The sequence below is a fragment of the Aythya ferina genome (assembly GCF_964211825.1).
Source record: "Aythya ferina genome assembly, chromosome: 1".
Classification (NCBI taxonomy): domain Eukaryota; kingdom Metazoa; phylum Chordata; class Aves; order Anseriformes; family Anatidae; genus Aythya; species Aythya ferina.
This window is the reverse complement of record NC_140296.1, coordinates 43,232,849-43,252,280: the sequence shown is the minus strand read 5'-3', so window position 1 is coordinate 43,252,280 and position 19,432 is coordinate 43,232,849. Positions and strand designations below refer to the sequence as shown.

The following is a 19,432-nucleotide window of genomic DNA, read 5'->3' as shown; positions in this document are numbered from 1 at the left end:
TAATGTAAACTTAAAATAATTTAGTTTCACAGTCATTATACTCCTTTGCTTTAAATTATTTAGCTTTGTGTCTCTGGTATCTCCCAAAAGCCCTGCCATTACTGATCAACTGGCTCTCTTTATTAGCTTGTATTTTCTCTTAAAAGCAAGGCCTCATGTACAGTGTAATTATCCAGCAATGCCAATTAACTGCATAATTCCTTTTTCTGTAAAACTGCTGTGTAAATTACTTTTCATTTCACGAAAATGACTAGTATGGCAATTTTGCAGAAGGTTTTTTGTTGTTGTCAGTGGTTTTTTTTATATCTTTTTTTTAAGGATCCCCTTTCCTAGCCACCCTCTCCATCACTGTGTCGTGGTAAGAGATTATTAAATACTGTTGTGCATAATCTTGGTGCAAGCATTACGCCATACAGTGATTTCAGAGCAGAAAATTAAAATCATTTCCATAGTATTGGTACTTGTACCACCAGACCTGATGAGCAAAAGTTACTAAGATACTCTACTCTCTTTGAGCAGGAATGTTTTTAGGGAAAATGCTCTTAACACCAAGGACAAGGAGCATTTGGTTGAGCCAGCTATTGAAATATCTGCCCCTTCTCAACTTTTCAGTCTATCCATTGCTGCTTCCAGTATGCTTCAGTCACCTTTGCAGCCTGCATGTACTGTTGATTTTGGCTGTTCCTTCCCCAGGCCTAAACCCTTTACAGTGGCTCCTCACTTCTCTTCCAACATCTCGTGCTGAAAGCAGGAAGCTCACACATCTCCCTTCCATGCCCTTAGCTATTTCTTCATGCTCCCTACACCTGCCTCCTGGGCTGGATGATACTAGAAAAGATGTCATGTCCTTATGAGACTAAGAAATATTCTTGAATAGGAAATGTTACTGTGCTCCTCAGCTTGTCATTTGGATTAGGCCTGAACAAAAGAGTGGGCAATGCACAGCAAAGAGTTGTTGGACAGGTGGATAGCCAAGGTATGTTGCAAGCTGAACTTCTCCCTTCCTGATGAGTGTGATTTCTTGGATTTATCATTTTTAAGCTGTCCTTCGTTGAGCATGCCGTATACTTGTAAATACCACAAGCAGTGTGAGATTTGGAGGTCATCCTACTCCTGCTGTTTTAAGAACCAGCGTACATGCTCCTTCGTTGTGGAGGTCCTTCACTAAAGCTGGCATATGATGTCAAAGGTGTGTGTTACACTACTTTTTGTGTAGAAACAAATGATCGAAGTCTAAAATCCTTCCTACTGAGTCAGTCCAAGCAGACCCAGTAACTTGCTTATTCATTACTGAAAGGGCATCACAAGGTTGGTATAGAGTGATTCTTCCTCTGGAATACCTATTTCCCCTCTGCCCTCATACATCTTCTACTTTACAGCTTTAAAAAAATATCATTAGTTTATGCACTTTTAGACTCTGAGGCTGTTTCTTGACCTTAATGTTTAATATGCATAGATGATGCCACCCTTTATGAACTTTTTTCTATGAACATATGTTTTATGAACATTTATTCTTTTGGCGTCTGTAGCACGCAGTGGCAATGAGTTCCAAGTATGAGTTATGTGAGGAAAAAAGTTATTCTCTCTGTTTAGTTTAAGTCTTCAGTTCTTAGAAAAAATAGTGAATAGTCACTTCCTATCATTACATTCTTGGCTGTCCAGAGCTCTGCTATCTCCCCTCAGTTATCTCACAGATTTGGCATTCCCAGGGTAACGCAGTTGTGGGCCAGCTGTCAAAGATGTGGCTGAAATAATTTTCACAGGGGGAGTTTTCACTCTGCACTCCTCCATGAGACCAAACTATTCCTAGATCTGACATCGTTTCAACCTGCTACTAAGAATAGGATAAATTAAAGAAACATGCTTCCCACTACTCGTACCAAACTACTCTATTGCTCTTCACGTGCAGAACATCAGTACAAATCATTTCTCATGCACAAATAGTTGCCAGGCGTAAAACTGCTGCAATGCCAGTCACTTAGCTGCTCTCACCATTTGCTTCTAGTGAGTCGTTGCTTGTCCAGTCCTCTATTTTTTAAGTATGACAAAATGAAATGTGTTGCTGTTCTGCTGCTTGAGATAGTGGCGTATCCCTGTAGAATCATTTTTGCAGTGCCAGGAAGAACTAGGGTCACTGTACCAATTGTTCTAATTATATCTAAATTTCTCTCTCTAGCCTGTATTTCTGGAACTAATTTGTTGTCTTTGTATATTGTTTTATGTCTTCTTTTGTTTAATCCTGTGCACCTGCGCTTTTAGACTATGTGCCCTTTCGCTAATGTTCTGTGTCGCAGTGAGTTACAGCAGTGAGCAGATGGAGCCAGACAAATAAGTATTTTTAATAATTAAAGAAGTTGCTTTATTTCGTCTAAAAATGCAAATACATATTTTGCAGGTTTTAATTTCAGTTCCTGAATTGTAGACCTTATCCACGTGTATTAAAAGTGATCCTGACATAGTTACTTCTCTGTCTCTTCTACTCTCAGTGACCTTAACAGACAGTATTTTTGCTGACACATGGCTTGGCAAATAAGGGCTGACATAGTAAACGCACTTTTTTCTTTGATGTGGTTCATAACTGTTTTCTGTCAGGCATTTGCAATAGTGTTTTTAAATGTTTAATTATACTCAGTGTAATTAGAAATCTACTACATATGTCTGACTTTGAAGAGAGAGAAGTAGCCGCTTCTTCAGTACACTCATATTTTACCCCCGAATTCCCCAACAACATTGCTACTGATAATGTTTTCTCCCATTAGTTTATTAGTTCATTATTACAGCAGAGAGATCACTGTCTGCAAATTTTACACAGGCCTTCAGCTAGAGTGGTTGCTGATACCAAGGACAGATTTTTGTAGGACATGAGGGGACATTATTTTTCAGTGTAGTATAAACGCTGTGTTTTCCCCTCACATGTTTCATTAGTACACCTCTGTACTGCAGAAGGGATTTGCATCAGTATATGTAATAAAGTATTGTTCTGCATAGCAGTCTGTCCCTCGTAATTGGGAGGAAAAGACACTAACATGTTGCTTTGCAGCAAGGATTTGCTTAATTGTAACAGAGGGAGGGCTGTAAACCATGCTAAGTCATAAAGGTCACAGCTTCTGTGAAAAGTTTCTCTATTAATAGTCTATAAGTATTTTGTTTCTGCCAAGCTACTGCTTAGAACCAAATTAGTCCCTCATTACAAGTCTGATACATTAAAGTCAAGGGTGTATCAGCATGCCCTGTGTTGCCTCCAGACACCCTCCGTGGTCCCTCGCTCAGACTGCATTTTCATAAATGTATGTGTATGGCAAATACAAGTAGACAAATGACTAAATGATTTGTTGGGCAATCAAACAACTTGTAAAACAAACAAGTCGTGTTTTCTTTCCTTTTTCTCCTCTCTTAAGTAAATTTCCCAAACCACTACCTTGTTTATCAGCTGCATGGAAATAGTTGCCTTGATTTCTCAGTGTCAGCTTTTGCCTTCAGTGTTAACAGCTAAAAATGTTACTGTGGATAAATTCTCAGTGTGACTCCTTTCACTGGGTAAGTAGGTATGTAGAGTTCGTTCTGCATTTAATGGAATGAGGTGGACATCCTCATCCCATTTTAAGAACCGGTTGTCTGAAATGCATGAGGTAAATTATCCCAAGGAATGCCAGTTTCTCCGTGTTTCTCTCTCTGTCCCTTGGCCATCAAAGAAGGCTAAGCAAACCACTTAAGTAGGTTAGAACAGAGTGGAAGAGAATGAGTTTTGAAGAAGACATTACAAATGTAGAGAAAATGTAAGGTAAAAATTACCATCCTGGAGAAAAAAAAGCCTCTCTCTCTGAAAATTAGTATGTGAGTTCTAATTCTAAATGCCATAAAACAAACACCAAATGAAAGCCAGGAAAGTGGAATTTGAAGGATGAATTATCTGAAGCCAAGTACACCTTTACATTGGATAGGGATATAGGACCATGGCTTGAGATTCCTTATCTGCCATATGTCATGTCCCTGTTATCCTAGATTTCTTACATAATGATGTTTAAGGATACCCCAGTCACCCTTATTTTCCACTGTAGATCACACCTCATGTAAAAAATAATATTTTTTTACAAAAATGTGCAGGTAATTATTTTGTATGTCAATCGTTTGTAATAACATTGTCCATCAGCCTCACTTGGGTATTGAGAGAATAAATTCATAAATCTGAAATCAGTTCAGATATTTTGTTGATTCTCATAGTAAAACCTATGAATTATAGATAAACCTGATAATAATTGAGAAGAATGAGAGGAGGAAGGTTTACTGCTTCGTTTGCTCTTTTTGCTCCCTCTGGTAGCACAAAAATGAATTGTTCATTACTCTAGTCCTAAGGGTGAGACCACTGGTGACTTGTGATGTTGTAATAAATTGTATTGGGTTCCTGAAATAGAGTTTTTAAAGTGGCCATACTTCACGTGTCATTTCTGACTTGTAAGTGTGTTAGACCCAAAAGTAAAGATTTTGATCCCAGTAGTGCAAGGGCACTTGTGCGAGCTACCCTTTGCACCTTCAGGGATTGTCTTTGACTTCTGTGGGGTCCCATGTGGATGCAGGTTCAGCCCCCTGGATACAACTGTGAGGCTTAACTTTCAGATCCACTGATTGCTGTTCTTTATTCTAAAGCACACCACAAAACACACAACTACGTACATCAGTATTGGGTGCTCAGGGCTTCCTCTTTAAAAAGCATTGGGGTACTGTTAGTGTTGTGCTACGTCTGAGATGCTTCAGTTGTGGTGTGAAAAGGAAGGTAAGACTCCCACCCACATGAGCTCTGAAATTTCATTTCTGGTTTTGATGCTTGAATCCTTTAGCCGTGACACAACTGGGTGATATTAGTTACTTTTACAAAACTAGCAGGTGTAACTTAATTACATAGCCGAGGGGGCAAATCTAATGGATGGGGTCTGGTCCCCATTACTAGCTGTGGGTTTTGGTCACCTCTTCCATGTGGGCACTGGTGTTCAACAGGCTGTTGATGAAACACGCCAGAGGGATGGCAGTAGCACACACTAGCTCCCAAACCTGCTGCTCCATACAGCTACAGGAGTGCTGGTGGATCAGACACATATGGCTTCAGATGGAGGGAGAAGAAGCAAAAGTGCTGCCTTTATTAGAATATTAACTTACTTCAGCTGTATTGTAAAACCACACTGTGAAAAATGTCATGTAATGACCACATAGTTAGTAGTGGTGGTCAAAACAGAGTTTAGCAACAGCCTTCCTCTTTATTCAGACATCTTAATATTATCTGATCTTGCTGTAAAGCAAGTCAGACATGAATTCAGAAGTTAAACTTGATATTTATTGTCTTATGTGTTTATATGTCTCAGACATTCTCTGTATCAGTCTGTTAAATTCTTGTTTAAGAAAATACTGCTTCTTATAGAAAAAAAATATTTGCTGACTGCAGCCAGAGGAAGATGAAGATACAAGTTTGCTGTATTTTTATAGCCTTCATGATTCCAGAAGACCATGTGTATGCCTCACAGCAAGGTCCAAGCTTCTTAACTTCAGCTTCACCAGCCATTTTATTTTATTTTATTTTATTTTATTAATTTTTAAACCACCACCTGAAGTACCACTCAACAGGATCTACTCTGAAAGGCAGTTCTTGAGTGGGCTCTGATGTTCCTACATGTCCTTAGCAGTAGAAAAAAAGATCATGACAATATGTGGAAATCCTCAAAATGCTAACATTAACTGTAAACTTAAAGTGCAATAGCTTGCTTTTGAAAGCACGTTTATGGGAAACTGCACAGAGAGGACTGATCTAGCTGAACTGGAGTTGTTCGCCCGAATGAAATTCCTTGGGTGCTTGAGGGTTCACAGAATCAGGCTCTAATTGTGACAGATTATAGATGTTAAGGAGCTATGCAAGCATGGACTTCTACAAATCTGTTTAAGATATTTTCGTATTTCCATTTGATTCACATGAATGCCAGAGATGTGATTGTGTCTAGAAACATGTGAGAAAAGCTAGAGCTGGAGGAGGTATGACCCTACCAAATACACGTTACAGGGGAAGACATACAGCATAGAAAAATAGACTTACTAAGAATGGTGTCTGAGTGGCAAAATTAAAAGCAAGTATTAGGGGAAAGGAAAAGGGATAAGAGATCAGATGAAGGGTTTTAGTTTGAGTGATAGCTTTCCTTATGTGTTAGTTTTTGCAACATGTAACGTGGCGTTGGCTCATTAATAAACTCTACCAGCATTGTGTCAGTATACTGTGTCTGAAGAGAGAGATTTGTAAAATTGTTCGGTGCTTTAAAGATATATTCTTTAGGTAGACTTTTTTCCTGGTTCAAAGTCATTATGAAATGGCACCTTTTTGTTCTGTTTCTTCTGTTTCTCTTTCTTTTCTATGTCCTTTGCCCCCTCCCTTTCTATTTGAGGGGCTGTCATTAGACGAAAAGAAGCATTTTTTTTTCTAACACTTCTCCAGGTGCCTGATACGGGAAGGAGGAGGGGGAAAATCTTCCTTTCTTTTTTTTTTCCCCCACTTCAGGCCTCAATTATTCTGTATGCTTTGAAGAACCATGTAGCTTAACTGCAGGAATGGCCTGATTTCTTTAGTGAAAATGCCTTGCAGTGATCTTCCCCAAACTGCTTGGAGCACTGAAGTCTTTATTTTGGGGGAAGAGAAGGGAGTATAGAATTATTTGGAGGGTTAAGGAACAAAGACCAGCAGACTAAGGAAAGAGAAAACTTAAGAACTAAAGGAGGCTGCTGCCATCTAGAGTCAAGGCTTAATGTTGATTATGTTTTCAAGAGTGGCATTCAATTAATGCATTTGTGAAAACACTAGTAGAGGAAAACCCCCCAGAGTAACGGAATTACTTTCCTTGCTTTTAATTTCAGTGGGAATAGTTGGAACTTATAAACACGTTTTGGATTTTTATTAAGTGCTTTTTAGTGCGGATAGTCTAGGTGCATTAACTCCGATTCAATTTTCTAATCACATGTAAAATTTTAAAAATGCCACAGATGGTGCTAAAAGGAGGACAATGATTTACAAGTAAGCACATGTCTACAGGAGTTGCAACAACAAAAAATTGCAATCAAGCTGGATAGTGACAACTGAAACTGAAAACATTCCCTTCAACACCGTAGTCAATACAATGCAATTTCCATTCATATTTGTATCTCTAGGATTTGCTATATTACTAAATATGTAGATTTTACTTCCTTCATCTTTATAATTCTTAAATCATAATGTTCTTAAATCCCAAATTTCACTTGATGGTCAAATTGCAGAGGGTTTTGAAGCTTTTCAAAATACATTAATTTGCAGTGCAAACTCTGTGTGTGTTTAGAAGCTAACCAGGCTGGTTAGAAGCTAGGCCTGCTCTCCAGAGGGAAAGAGAGAAAACAGGTTACTCAGTTTTCATGAGTTCAGACCTTGGAGAAATATAAAAGAACAGCTAATTGAATAATATGGCATGCCCTCTTCTTAAGATTCTGACCAACTTAAAATTTGACCTGAATTTAAAACCCTTTGTGGTGGTTTTACCCAGCTGGGCAGCTGAACTCCACCACAACTGCTCTCTCACTCCCCATCCTCAAAGAAAAAAAGGGGAGAAAATATGATGGAAAGGGCTCAAGGGTTGAGATAAGGACAGGGAGATCACTCAACAATTACCATCACAGGCAAAACAGACTCAGCATAGGGAGATTAATGAGATTTATTGCCCATCACTAGTGGAACAGCACAGTGAGAAACTAAAAGCATAAACACATTCCCCCATCCACCCGCTTCCACCTCCTCCCCCAACAAGGGGCACAGGGGAACAGGGAATGGGGGCTGTGGTCAGTCCCTAACGCTTCGTCTCTGCTCCTCCTTCATGGTCACTCTCTGCCCCTGCTCTACATGGGGTCCCTCCCATGGGATGCCGTCCTTCCCAAACTGATCCTGCAGGGGCTGCTGACAGGCAGCAGCTTTTCAGGAACTGCTCCCACACGGCTCCGTACCACAGGGTCCATCCCCCAGGAGCAAACTGCTCCAGCACGGGTCCCCCACGGATGGCAGCTCCCCCCAGAGCCCCTGCTCCTGCGTGGGCTCCTCTCCAGGGGCTGCAGCTCTGGCCTGGGGCCTGCTCCTGTGAGAGCTCTCCATGGGCCACAGCCTCCTCCAGGCCACATCCACCTGCTCTACCTGGGGCTCCTCCACAGGCTGCATTGTGGAGATCTGCTCCATGTGGGACCCATGGGCTGCAGGGGGACAGCCTGCTCCACCAGGGGCCTCTCCACAGGCTGCAGGGGAACTGCTGCTGCCTGCCTGGAGCACCTCCTGGCCTCCTTCTGCACTGACCTTGGGGTCTGCAGGGCTGGTTCTCACTCCTCTCTCCCAGCTGCTGTTGCACAGCAGGTTTTTATTTCCTCTTTCTTAAATCTGCTCTCCCAGAGGCCCAACCAGCATTGCTCACTGGCTCAGCTCTGGCCAGCGGCAGGTCCCTTCTGGAGCTGGCTGGAGCTGCCTCTGATCTGACATGGGGCAGCTGCTGGGCTCCGCTCACAGAGGCTACACCTGCAGCCTCCCTGCTACCAAATCCTTGCTTCATAAGCCAAATTCAGTGTTTTGTCTTGAATTAACAAGTCTGTCTGGTATTTTCCAAGTTGACTGTGTTCTCCTTTGCAAGGGTTTACAAAGTGTCCTGGGAGTACAGACAGGAATGCAACCTAGAGTAGAAAAGCACATACAGAGAGGCTATTACCACTGGGATGTTATAGGATTTTTCTCATTTGTCTCCTTCCTCAGATGTCCCTGCAGCTCCAGCCTCTCAGTCCCTTGTGTAACACATTAGTTAGCATGCAGACCTGGTGATAGCATGCTGGGAAGGACTGGGAACAAGGCAGGCAGGTGAAGAAGATCCATTGCAGAGTTGTTTGCAGTAAGGCTTATAAATCACAAGAACTGTTTGTTTGGTTGTGTGTGTGTGTTTTTTCCTTTTTTTTTTTTTTCCCATTTTTTTTCCCTTTCTAGGGAAAATTACAAATTAAAGTTAGTGACCTTTATCTGGAGTACTTGGAGGTTTATAGCACCTTGAAGATTTGTACCACCTTGAAGCAGGACAGGAACAGACGCTTTTTGTCCTGTGTCACACACATCTGGTGCCCTCACTTGCATGGTCCTGCATTGCCACTCTCTCTGCTCCTGGCTGCCCAGTTTCATGGTCCCAGGGGAAGAGCTGGCAATGCGTCCTCCTGGGAGGAGACTGATCCTCTCTAGCACAAAGCCCATCTCCTCTGTCCCAGCAACGCAGCATTCCACTCAAGTCTAAGTTTAAGTTAGCAGGAAGAAGCAAACACTGTTGATGACACCACATCACCTGCTCTGGGGCTAGCAGAAGCTCCTGCTCCTGCATTTTCTTTAGGCCTGCAAAGCAGGTAGCCTCTCACTACAGAGTCTGTGAAGAGCAGCACATCCTGTCCAGTTTCTAAAGTTATTATAAATACTGTTATGTGCTTGAAAGACTCGAGGTGAGGTCTGGCATGTGATGCCTAATGGGTAACAGACCCCCAACTTGAATATCTGCAAATGTCCCATTCCTCATGTATGGTTTGCAGGGTGATGGAATGGCCTCATTCCCCTTGGTGGATCACACTATCTCTGCTCCTGGGTGCTAGGGGAAGGAGGACAATCATCAGGTAGAGCAGAGCAGGGCTGGGTTCAGCTACCTTGTGCACACAAGGGCATGGGGCTGCAGCTCACACTCTGCTACATTATTTGATGCTACATACTTTCAGAATAGGTACATACTGCCATTGCAGCATCCTTATGTCTTTTCATCACTGGTACACTCTAACTCCAGAGCCTTGATGTGCCTGCTTATTAATTAGTAATAATGTTTTGAATTAGTTTACATAATTCCATTCTCTATATAAAATACTGTGTTTCAATTAACCTCCCTTTCACATGTGTCATTTGATACTCTTAATTTTCAGCTATTATTTTTCAGCAATTTTTATCTTTTGCTTTTAGTGAATTAAATGTGCCAAAACACTCTGTGTTTGAGAACTGCCTTTTAGCTACCTATATATTGACATTTGTGTCTACACATGCAGCATTACCTAATTTAAAATCAAAAAGTGCTCTTCGTCCTTTGGCTCTGGCTGCGTTTCTCTGACCTCAGAACAGAAAGGAATATGGTTCTGTTTTCATGGAAGTTCAGCTAAGGATCAAACGTTTCACACACTTTGATAAATCTGCTCAGCCACTTTTTAAAAAGAAGGCTGTCAAAAAGCACTTTATAGTTTTACTCTTCTTTCTCATTCCCAGTTCTTTGAATTATCCTATTCTGAGTCTTGAAAATAACTTCACACTCGTTAGTAGTTTTGTCTTTTTCTGGTTTTCCCCAGTATGCTCTTGTCTTGTTATTGCACCCTAGACAGAAATATTAAGAACTTAAATTCACAAAGTACCTGAATGCTTTTTCTGTTCATCTCCTTTGAACCACTTGATCTCTGTATTTAATTCTGAGGTCTAAAATGAAACCCTGGCACCGTACCTTTCTTTCTACCTTGCTCAATTTTCCACAGTTCTGAAAGGAGAATGAGAATTATGACAGATTACTCATACTATTTTTCTTTGTAGTTGCTGCAATTAAGAAGATTCACTGAAAACTTTTTGAGGCTTTTGGGCTTTTTTTTTTTTTTTTTTTTTTGGATTAAAATTCTCTGCTTGCTAGTCTAACATGATTACCTCCTCCAACCTCTTTTTACCTCTTCTGTTTTAACAGAATTTTAAACTAACACAGTATTTCTGTTTACTTTCTTCTTTGGACATAAGCATCTCAGACTTTGTAAGCAGGATCTGGGTTTAAAAAAAAAAAGGGGGGGGTGGAAGAAAAAAGTAGATTAATTTGCTTATATTCTTTGATGGGTTTGTAGGATTTGGAATTTTGTCATTAATAAATTCATTGCATTCTTCAAAGTAGAGTTTTAAATGGAGGAAAATACAGGGGGGAAGAATATTCTGCAGAGGAGATATTTGCCACGCTTTTAGATTTCTGGATGCTTACTTCATTCTTCATAATGGCAGTTCTGCTCACCCTCCCTCATTTACAATGGCATCCGCACAGCGTAACGTCGTTAGATTATGCATACAACATATGTATCTAATCCTGCAAAAGCTATTGCCATGCTTCTTGGCTGAGAACTTAATATTATTTCAGGGAACTGTGCTGCATTCAGTACATTTACAAATCTGAACAAGACCTGAGAAGAGCAGCAAACTGCTTAGATTGCTGGAGGGGATAACTAAGAGTCAGAGTAAAAGAGTTGAATACGTAGTGCTTGGCTAAACAGCAGTTCTGGGGAGTGTAGCATCATGTCTTAGGACAGTAAAGGAGAGAAGATAGAACAAGAAAGAATCAATTAAGGCTGTAGATGAAAGTATTAGGTAAAAGTATCAGTTGATTAATTTCATCTACTTAAACCTCAATTTAAAACCTTTCTGCCAGCTCCTTTTCTTTGCATCACAGCATGTGGTGGAGGAAAAAAAAAATTTTTTGAATATCTAAACCAAGAAAAGAGAAAAAAAAGAGAAAACTATCCCTTATGGGTGGAAACTAGATGAAAGTGTGACAGTGGGCTCTGTAATCTCATTTTGTTGTATTCCCCCAATTTGGGGGATCTCCCCCAGTTTGGGGGATCTCAACAGTAGTGAGTTGGCTGCTCCTTTTTTAGATGGTTTGCACTACCTCCTCCTTTTCCTTGTCAGCACATCCTATAGAACCTTTGTTGCTACTGTCCCATATAGCTGCCCCCCAGAAGAGAAGATGAGGTGTCAGGTGGAGCGTGTGTAATTCAAAATTCTGCTACATTGCAATTTGTCTTGTCTGTGCAGGCAAACAGAGTATGACCCATGCTGTGCTCATGCCTCGTTGTACGCCTGTCCTCTTAATCCATATTTCTATATCAGTTGCAATGCTGATAATCTGCATAGTGTTATTTGGAGGCCTGAACCCATTCAGAACTGCAAAGGGAGTAGGGAGAGATGGGTAAAATGGATAAAATGATGTCTCCATGCAAATCGATAGCAGGTTTCTAGCTGTTGTGACCAGAATTACCCCCTGAGATAGTGATCTGCTATTAGAGCTATCTTCTTTTACATTGGCTCTTCTGCATTTCATAATTTGAGCCATTCAAGATTTTGCTCTTTTAAAAAGTTTTATTTATTTCTAGATATTTACAAAGAGCTCTTCACCAAGATGCCCTGTTAGACACCCTGTTAACTTGAGTAAAAAAATATTTATATTACCATGTCTCCATTTAAATAGGCACTATTGTCCTTGAAATGTCAAATATAATATGACATGTCAATTATTGTATGTCAGGCACATGATGTATTTTCAGCCCCTGTTGATTTAGATGGGTTTTGACGTGTGCTTGACATATTATAATGGTGCTTCTTCAGTTCAGTGAATGTCTTGAAAACAACATTGAATGGCACATAAATCACAGTACCACCTTTTGTGGGGACATTTGCCAGAATATGAAGTAGAGGCTTTGCACTCCTGTTAGTGTTTGGCCAATAATGGTTCTCTTGTTCCAGGTCTGGGAGCTTGCAGTTTCTGGCAGGCTTGTCAGCAGAGCAGAAATGGTCTGATCTCAAACCTGTTTTACTCAAGGATTCTTTAATCATTGCTTTAGAAAAAGAAAATTGTACATTTTCGAAGAGATCTTCTGTAAATCACCTACCACTTGGCTTTCATTTTGTCTAGTGACGTGTGTGTAATATGGAAGCATGTACCAAGACTGTAGGGCTAACCATGATACAGTGTTAGTAAGGATTTCTTCCTACCTGTGTTCACCTAAAATATGCACCTAGACAGACTAAAGATGAGACACTCTCTAAACATCATTGCAAACAGTAGCATTCACCAACTGTTAGCAGGCTCAGAAATAAGATGAAATTGTTTTGAATTTTTTATACTCTATATTTTCATATTGTAATAGTTGTATTTAGTTCTAGTATTTACTGTTCTGCCTGAAAATCATGGGTGAGGTTGCAGCCCCCTTACTGCTGTGCTTGGACAAGCATATGATTAGATTCAGCAACTAGCAAAGTGATGACAAGCCTAAGATGGTGGGAGGAGGAAGAGAGAAGGAGGAAAAAGTGGTATCCCCATACTTAAAAAAACAGGAACACACAAAGAATAAGGGACAGGACTGAGGTTATCCATGAGATCCGTTGCAGCACTCTGGAGCCCCATGATGTCTTCCTTTCCTGATTGTCTTTGCTATCTGAATGTAACACATTGCTTAAAAGAAAAGCTGTACGTTTAATTCAGGTGCATTTTCAAATGGTACAGCTGAGTAATATGGGTGATGAAATGTGAGACTTCATAATAGTGTTGTGCTTCAAAATGGCTTTTAAATCCAGTGCTTTTCAATGGGTAGAGTTAGGCTCCAGCACTTCAGAAAGAGTCCTCACCCGTGGCAAGTGTATTTAAACCACATCTCTCCTCTTTGAACTCCAGCAACTGAAATAAAAACAGCCTGTCACAAAAATAGATTAATACTGGGCCATTTGTTGTTGTTGCTCAATTTTTTGTCACAGAAATGAGATAGCAGAATTTAACATCCCCATGTTAAATACACAGTAGAGCAGCATGCGGTACTGGTTTGGCTGATATTATATAATTTTACATACCGGTTCCCTGCCTGCCTTGCCTCTTCTGGAAGAGGTTTGTCAGACTTCTGGTATGAAGAGCCACGAGTGGTCTGCCAGCCAGGCCACATGCTGCTGAAAAGGTTAAAGATGTTCTGAAAATGACTATAATTTACTGAACATGAAAAACGTTGAAATTCTGACATCTTGTTTTTGTAGGAGAGACCATAACAAGAGCAATTGAAAGCAGCCTTGTAACTCTGATAACAGAAGCTCTGCAGCTTTATTCTGGGCTGGGTATTCCTGTCCATACACTTCATTGTACCTTCTGGCAGGAGAGGGCTTTCTTTATGCCACAGGATAATTCTATATCACATTTAATTAATATTTTTACTTGAAAAAAATCCACAATGTCAGTATTCCCTCCATTTGTGTAATAAGCTGGGTTATATTTGAGTAGCAAGATATGAGACTTCAATGCGGAATAGATTTTATGGCGGATGTAGCTCATACAAAATTCTGAATGGATGTCTGTTTATCCAAGCAAACAGAGAAGAGGTGAGCTTGGAAATTGGTATGTCTCAAGTGGATTAAGGGTATAATTGAAGTTAACAGCTTTCCTACAACAGTATTTCTGGGGAGAAAAAAATGAACATGGACGCATCAAATCGGTTTTGTATGTCCAGCTTATGATGGTTAGACACTGGAACAGGTTGCCCAGAAAACCCCCCCATCATTGTAAATATTCAAAGTTGTATTAGACAGGGCTTTGAGTAACCTGACCTAAAGGAAGGTGTCCCTGTCCATGGCAGGGGGGTTCATCTGGGTGAACCAGTTAAGTTCTTTCCAACCCAAACTATTCTGTAATTCTCTTCTATGATCTCATCTCAACCTGGTCAGGAATTTTCTCATTGAGAGCATTCATGTCTCGTCAAGCTGCCTATGAGCAGCTCATCCCTTTTGGCCCCCAGTTCAGTCTGGGGTATCAGCGATGATAGTCCTCCTCCCTCTACCCTTCCCACATGAGATGAAGAAATAAAAACTGCAGCGGAAAGGAAGAGCCTGCCTCTCTCTTCCCCCCAAAATGTGTTTCTTCCCCACTGTGTGGGTGTTGTGAGATGCCTTGAGCACCATCCCACACCTCAGGAGCTTCTAGCCAGTGTAGACAGGTGCCCCATTTCCAGGCTGCATAGTGAAATGTGCAGCTTGTCTCATTCTGGACATCGCTCCTGATGACCGCGATTGTCTTGTCTGACCTTAAGCTGAATACCTGTCTGATTTCTCCACTTGCCTAACACTTTGTCTTTCTTACTGTAGTTACAGCAATAGCATTCCGTCTTACTGGGAGGGTTCTGGTTTTTTTTTTTTCCTTCTTTTTTCTTCCTTTTTTTTTTTTTTTTTGTGCCTCTTCCAAATGAACAATTGTGACAGCAAAATGCTTTGATAATTATCCCTTTTTACTGCAAGCTAAGGCTCCAAATGTTTTAGGAAATTATGGGGGTTTTTGATCTTTAAAGTTCTGGTATGTTCCATCCCATTTAACAAAACAAAACAAAACAACATATGTTCAGGGTTGAGTTTTGCTAGATTTTAACAGACTCCAATTTCTCCAGTAAAAGCTTGAGTGTATGCACGCTGGTTGTTCTTAATTACTATATTGGCAGTACTAGTTGGTGCTTTATTTGGTGACTGATACTGTTTGTAACATCTTAGATAGTAAACAAGTGGAGATTGTAATAGATCAGGGAGAAAAAAATACCAGAAGTAGATGTGGGGGATTTTTTTTTTTCAAAAAAAGAAAAAAGAAAATTTTAAAAATACTGTTAAAGAAATGATTATGTTATTTTAAAATCTTTAAGAAAAAATGTTAATTCTGTTGAGGCACTTACTGTTTCCTCTGCAGAGAAGAATTCTCTGTAATAATTCCTGAGAGAAGGTCTGCAGTCATTCATTTTACTGTGTTTTGTTGGTATGTTTTCCAGTGTAAACTTTCATAGCTGTATCATATAAGAGGGCAAAAAATGCTGATTATTGATAAAGGATTGAAGATATAAAACCAAGCATCCTGTTGGTGAAGATTTAGGAGATTGGTGCTTTCAGGGAAGCAACAGAAATTCCAGAGACAAGTGAACTGCTTCTGGGCTCAGCAAAACTGGTTTTGGGTATAGACTGATGTATAGGAAACCTGTGACAAAGCAAGAGACCGCTGGATCCCAGACCAGTGCTCCTGATCACAAGTTTAAGATGCTTGAAATTCACAACACTCTCTTCTAGACGCTCAGATCTGTTGACCTACCTTTGGGACTTGAAAACTGCACTTGGCAGAGCACTAATGAGCAACATGCATAAATTAGCAAGGTTAACAGAGTGGCCCATTATTACAGTCCCTTGATTTTCAGCATTGTAGGAGATGCAGGAGGGAGGGATGTGCCCACTTCAGAGAGAACAGCTAGACAGATGTGCTTCGCTTCTTTGCAAGTTTCCCTTTGTAATGTGAGTGTGCTTCAAAGTGTGAAAATAAATGATGGTGATGGTAGTGTGAAAACTAAATACACCAAATGATAGCAAGGCCGTAGAAATATGCTTTAGCACTAAGCAGGACAAGCAGTATCGCATGGATGAAAAAGGTTCAATATGCATTTCTAAGGCATCCGCAAGAAATCCATGCAAGCAATGCAGCTGGTGACTGGGTAATGCTTCTGACCGTATGGGAAATAGGTCCCTTCTTCCTCCCTGAGACATTTTCAAATTAAAGGAAAAAATGTGCTATCTGAAAATGGTGGCTATTGAATCCCTTGTGAAACCGTGTTCATTTAACTACAGCAGTATATCAAAGACTACAAATTCTCTCTCTTTGTTTGCATAGCATTTCTTTTCTAAATATTTGTCTAAATAATTCTTGTGGAATAAAGATAAATAAAGTATCTCTCACAAAGGCTGCAAGCATGCAGTTTTGCCTGTTGCTAGGGAAAGGCTGGGTCAAAAATCTGACAGTTACAAGTCTTGTTCAACTTTGCATATTTTTGTCCTTTTCTGAACAAAACATTCAACGTCTGTTGGAAATAGCAAAATAATTCCCCTCAAATAATTGAATACTTGATGTCCCAAAGGGAGACACACGCCCTTCAGCCAGTGGAAAAACATTTCTTATCAGGAGAACACATTGTGTTACATTTCACGAAACTGAAGAGGCAACTTAATTTAAATCTTAACCAGTTTAAATCCTTGCATTAGAACTTTCCTACAAGCCCACTTACAAAGTCATAGTTGGAAAGTGAAAAGTCACAGTTAATATAGCCAGCCAAGTCCTGTCAGTTTTCACCTTATCAGGGCTGGAGCACATGTAGGGTGAAATCTTGACCCTTTCTCTTGGCAGCAAAAAGTCATTGGGAATTTGTTCTTGCCTTTTTGAAGAAGAACATTTACATCCTAAAGGCTTTTGTAGTTTTTCCTGACCAGGGAATAGCCATCCTGGGGACCACCTTGTTCTTTGAGAGGAGGAGCATGAGAGCAAGCCTTTGTAACCACCTGGACCCAACGAAGCCCAGAGTGGAATTGCTTGGCTACCAGCATAATCGATGCTCTTAAAAAAGCTTTTAGGGATATTTGTCAGGAAGAACAGAGACTTCATAATCTTTGAGTGCAAATGGTACAATTACTAACGTTGCAAAACGATCAGATAAAGATATATTTCCTTACATTTCTTAGTACAAAACATACCTTATGGCTATATGTAGTCAGTCTACCAACATAATTTGGCTCGTAATCAAACCTTGTCCTTCATACAAGCTCTTGAGATAGTGTTGCCTTGGTAAGAAAGTGTTATGCGCACTGATTCATGAAAGCTGAAATATTCCAGTTTCCTTTTTCTTCTGGAAGAGACTGTGTTTGACTCCACTGAAGACAATGGCAGCTTTGCCAGACTTTTCCAGTATCTTTTTGACTGCTGAACTGATGTAGTGATAAACAAGGAATTCTTCAAAGTCACCTTTTTTGTATTTGTGAGAAGCTGGTGTTCTGTTGCCTAATTAATTACAGGTGGAAAGACTCTGCCTATCTGCAGTTACTCAGAGTGCAGGTTGACATGGAATTAATTAGATGGAAATTAGGTATATTTCAATGATGTAGAGAACAGGATTGGCTACCCACATGGTTCAAGCAATCCGTGCAAGCTCAGTAAACAGATAACATAACTATTCCAGCCTGTAGATGGTAGTCATGGATTTCTCTTTCTCACAAATTTATGGCAGAAAGACTTGTACAACTTTGAGGGATATCTTCTGTTCCATGTGCAGGTGAAGCCACCAGAAATCTTTCAGATTCTAGCAAACAGAGTGAAACCGTGACTATGTAAGTATCTGCTCATGTAAATACCTTACTGAGAGACAAAGCCCTGTCTCTGTGATTTTCTAGAGAGGCAGGTCCCAACCAGGGAGGTGGCACTGAAGCCCAGAACACTGTTACTCTTTTTTCCAGATGAGGTAATATTATAAATAGGTGTGGAAAACCTACAAGGAGAGGCAGTGGGATTTCTTCATATTGAAGCAGTGTATTTATATATCTCTCATGGATTTGGACCCCACTGTATGTGTTCTGCTATGCAAACACAAAAGGAGTTTGTAATCTAGATGAAGATCTTCACAGACATGCATGGCTGTAAAGCCAGGTACAAGTTAGAATTTTGAATATAAAAGCCAGCTTCTTGTACAACGTAAATATATCAGTATTCCTCATTGTTAAAGAAAAAACATGGTGGCAGTCTTTATGGCCTCTGGGGCATAGTAACAATTTTATAGAGTATTTTCTCATGTTCTTTAATAAAAATTTCCTTTGAATAGAAGAGGGAACTCTATAAGAAAAATAAAAATATCTAACTTTATTCATTAGAAAGGAATTGTAGAAAAAGAAACCCTGATCACTGAAGTGTGACTTTGTGCTCAGTAATATTTTTGTCCCCAGATAATTAAATTGCTTAGTCCCTTTATCTTATCCAGATTAAATAGATATGATACTTACTTTGTCTCTGCAGTAGATGCATCCTTTGCTGTATATGTTTTCAGAGACAGGAGCTTTGTGGAGAGCTGTGGGGTATATGAAATTGTTTTTTGAGATGATATTCCCTTGGGTGTAGCAGGTTATCTTTACAGCTGAAGTGTGCATGTCAGTGGAGTCAACTATTTAGTAGTTACCAAAATCTGCTTGATGACAGAGTGTTACAGATGACCACCCTGAATAGCATTATACATAGGTATCCAGGATAATCAAGTCTTTAACATACTGATAATGAGCCTTCTGAACATGAAGGAAGGTCACTCACATGAGCTCCAGTCCCAGTGGATGCAATGTCCTCATTTTTTGTCACTGACCGCACAAGACATTGTATGACATTTCTGTCAGCTAAGGATACACAAGAGAGAATTTTTAATCATCAGTAAGGTGATCAATTCCAAATTTATTGGTCTCACCATCAAGAGGAGATGGATACAAGACTCTTCATTGTACAGACATTGGAACTGACTACTGTGCTACACGGGTGTAAGACATCAGAATCAGAAATACAAGAGGAAAGAAATATGGTGAACAAGATACAAAGTGCAGGGAGCCCTGCACTAGAAAATGGAGCGACTGTGCTATTTCTGCAAGCAACCAGAACAAAAGTGAAAGACGTTAACATGTACATACTCAACCAATTTCCATGCTGGAAATTTCATCTCAGCCCATGTCTCCAACAGAGAACTCTTTATTTCCCTCTTTTAATTTCCTCTGCTGAGCATACCAGTATTGCTATAGCTT

At 40.1% G+C, this 19,432-nt stretch overlaps 1 protein-coding gene across 13 annotated transcripts in view; it reads left to right on the top strand.

Annotated features, from left to right (window-relative positions):
• KLF12 (KLF transcription factor 12) overlaps positions 1-19,432 on the top strand; it is a 251,856-nt gene that overhangs the window by 196,517 nt on the left and 35,907 nt on the right. The window lies entirely within an intron of this gene.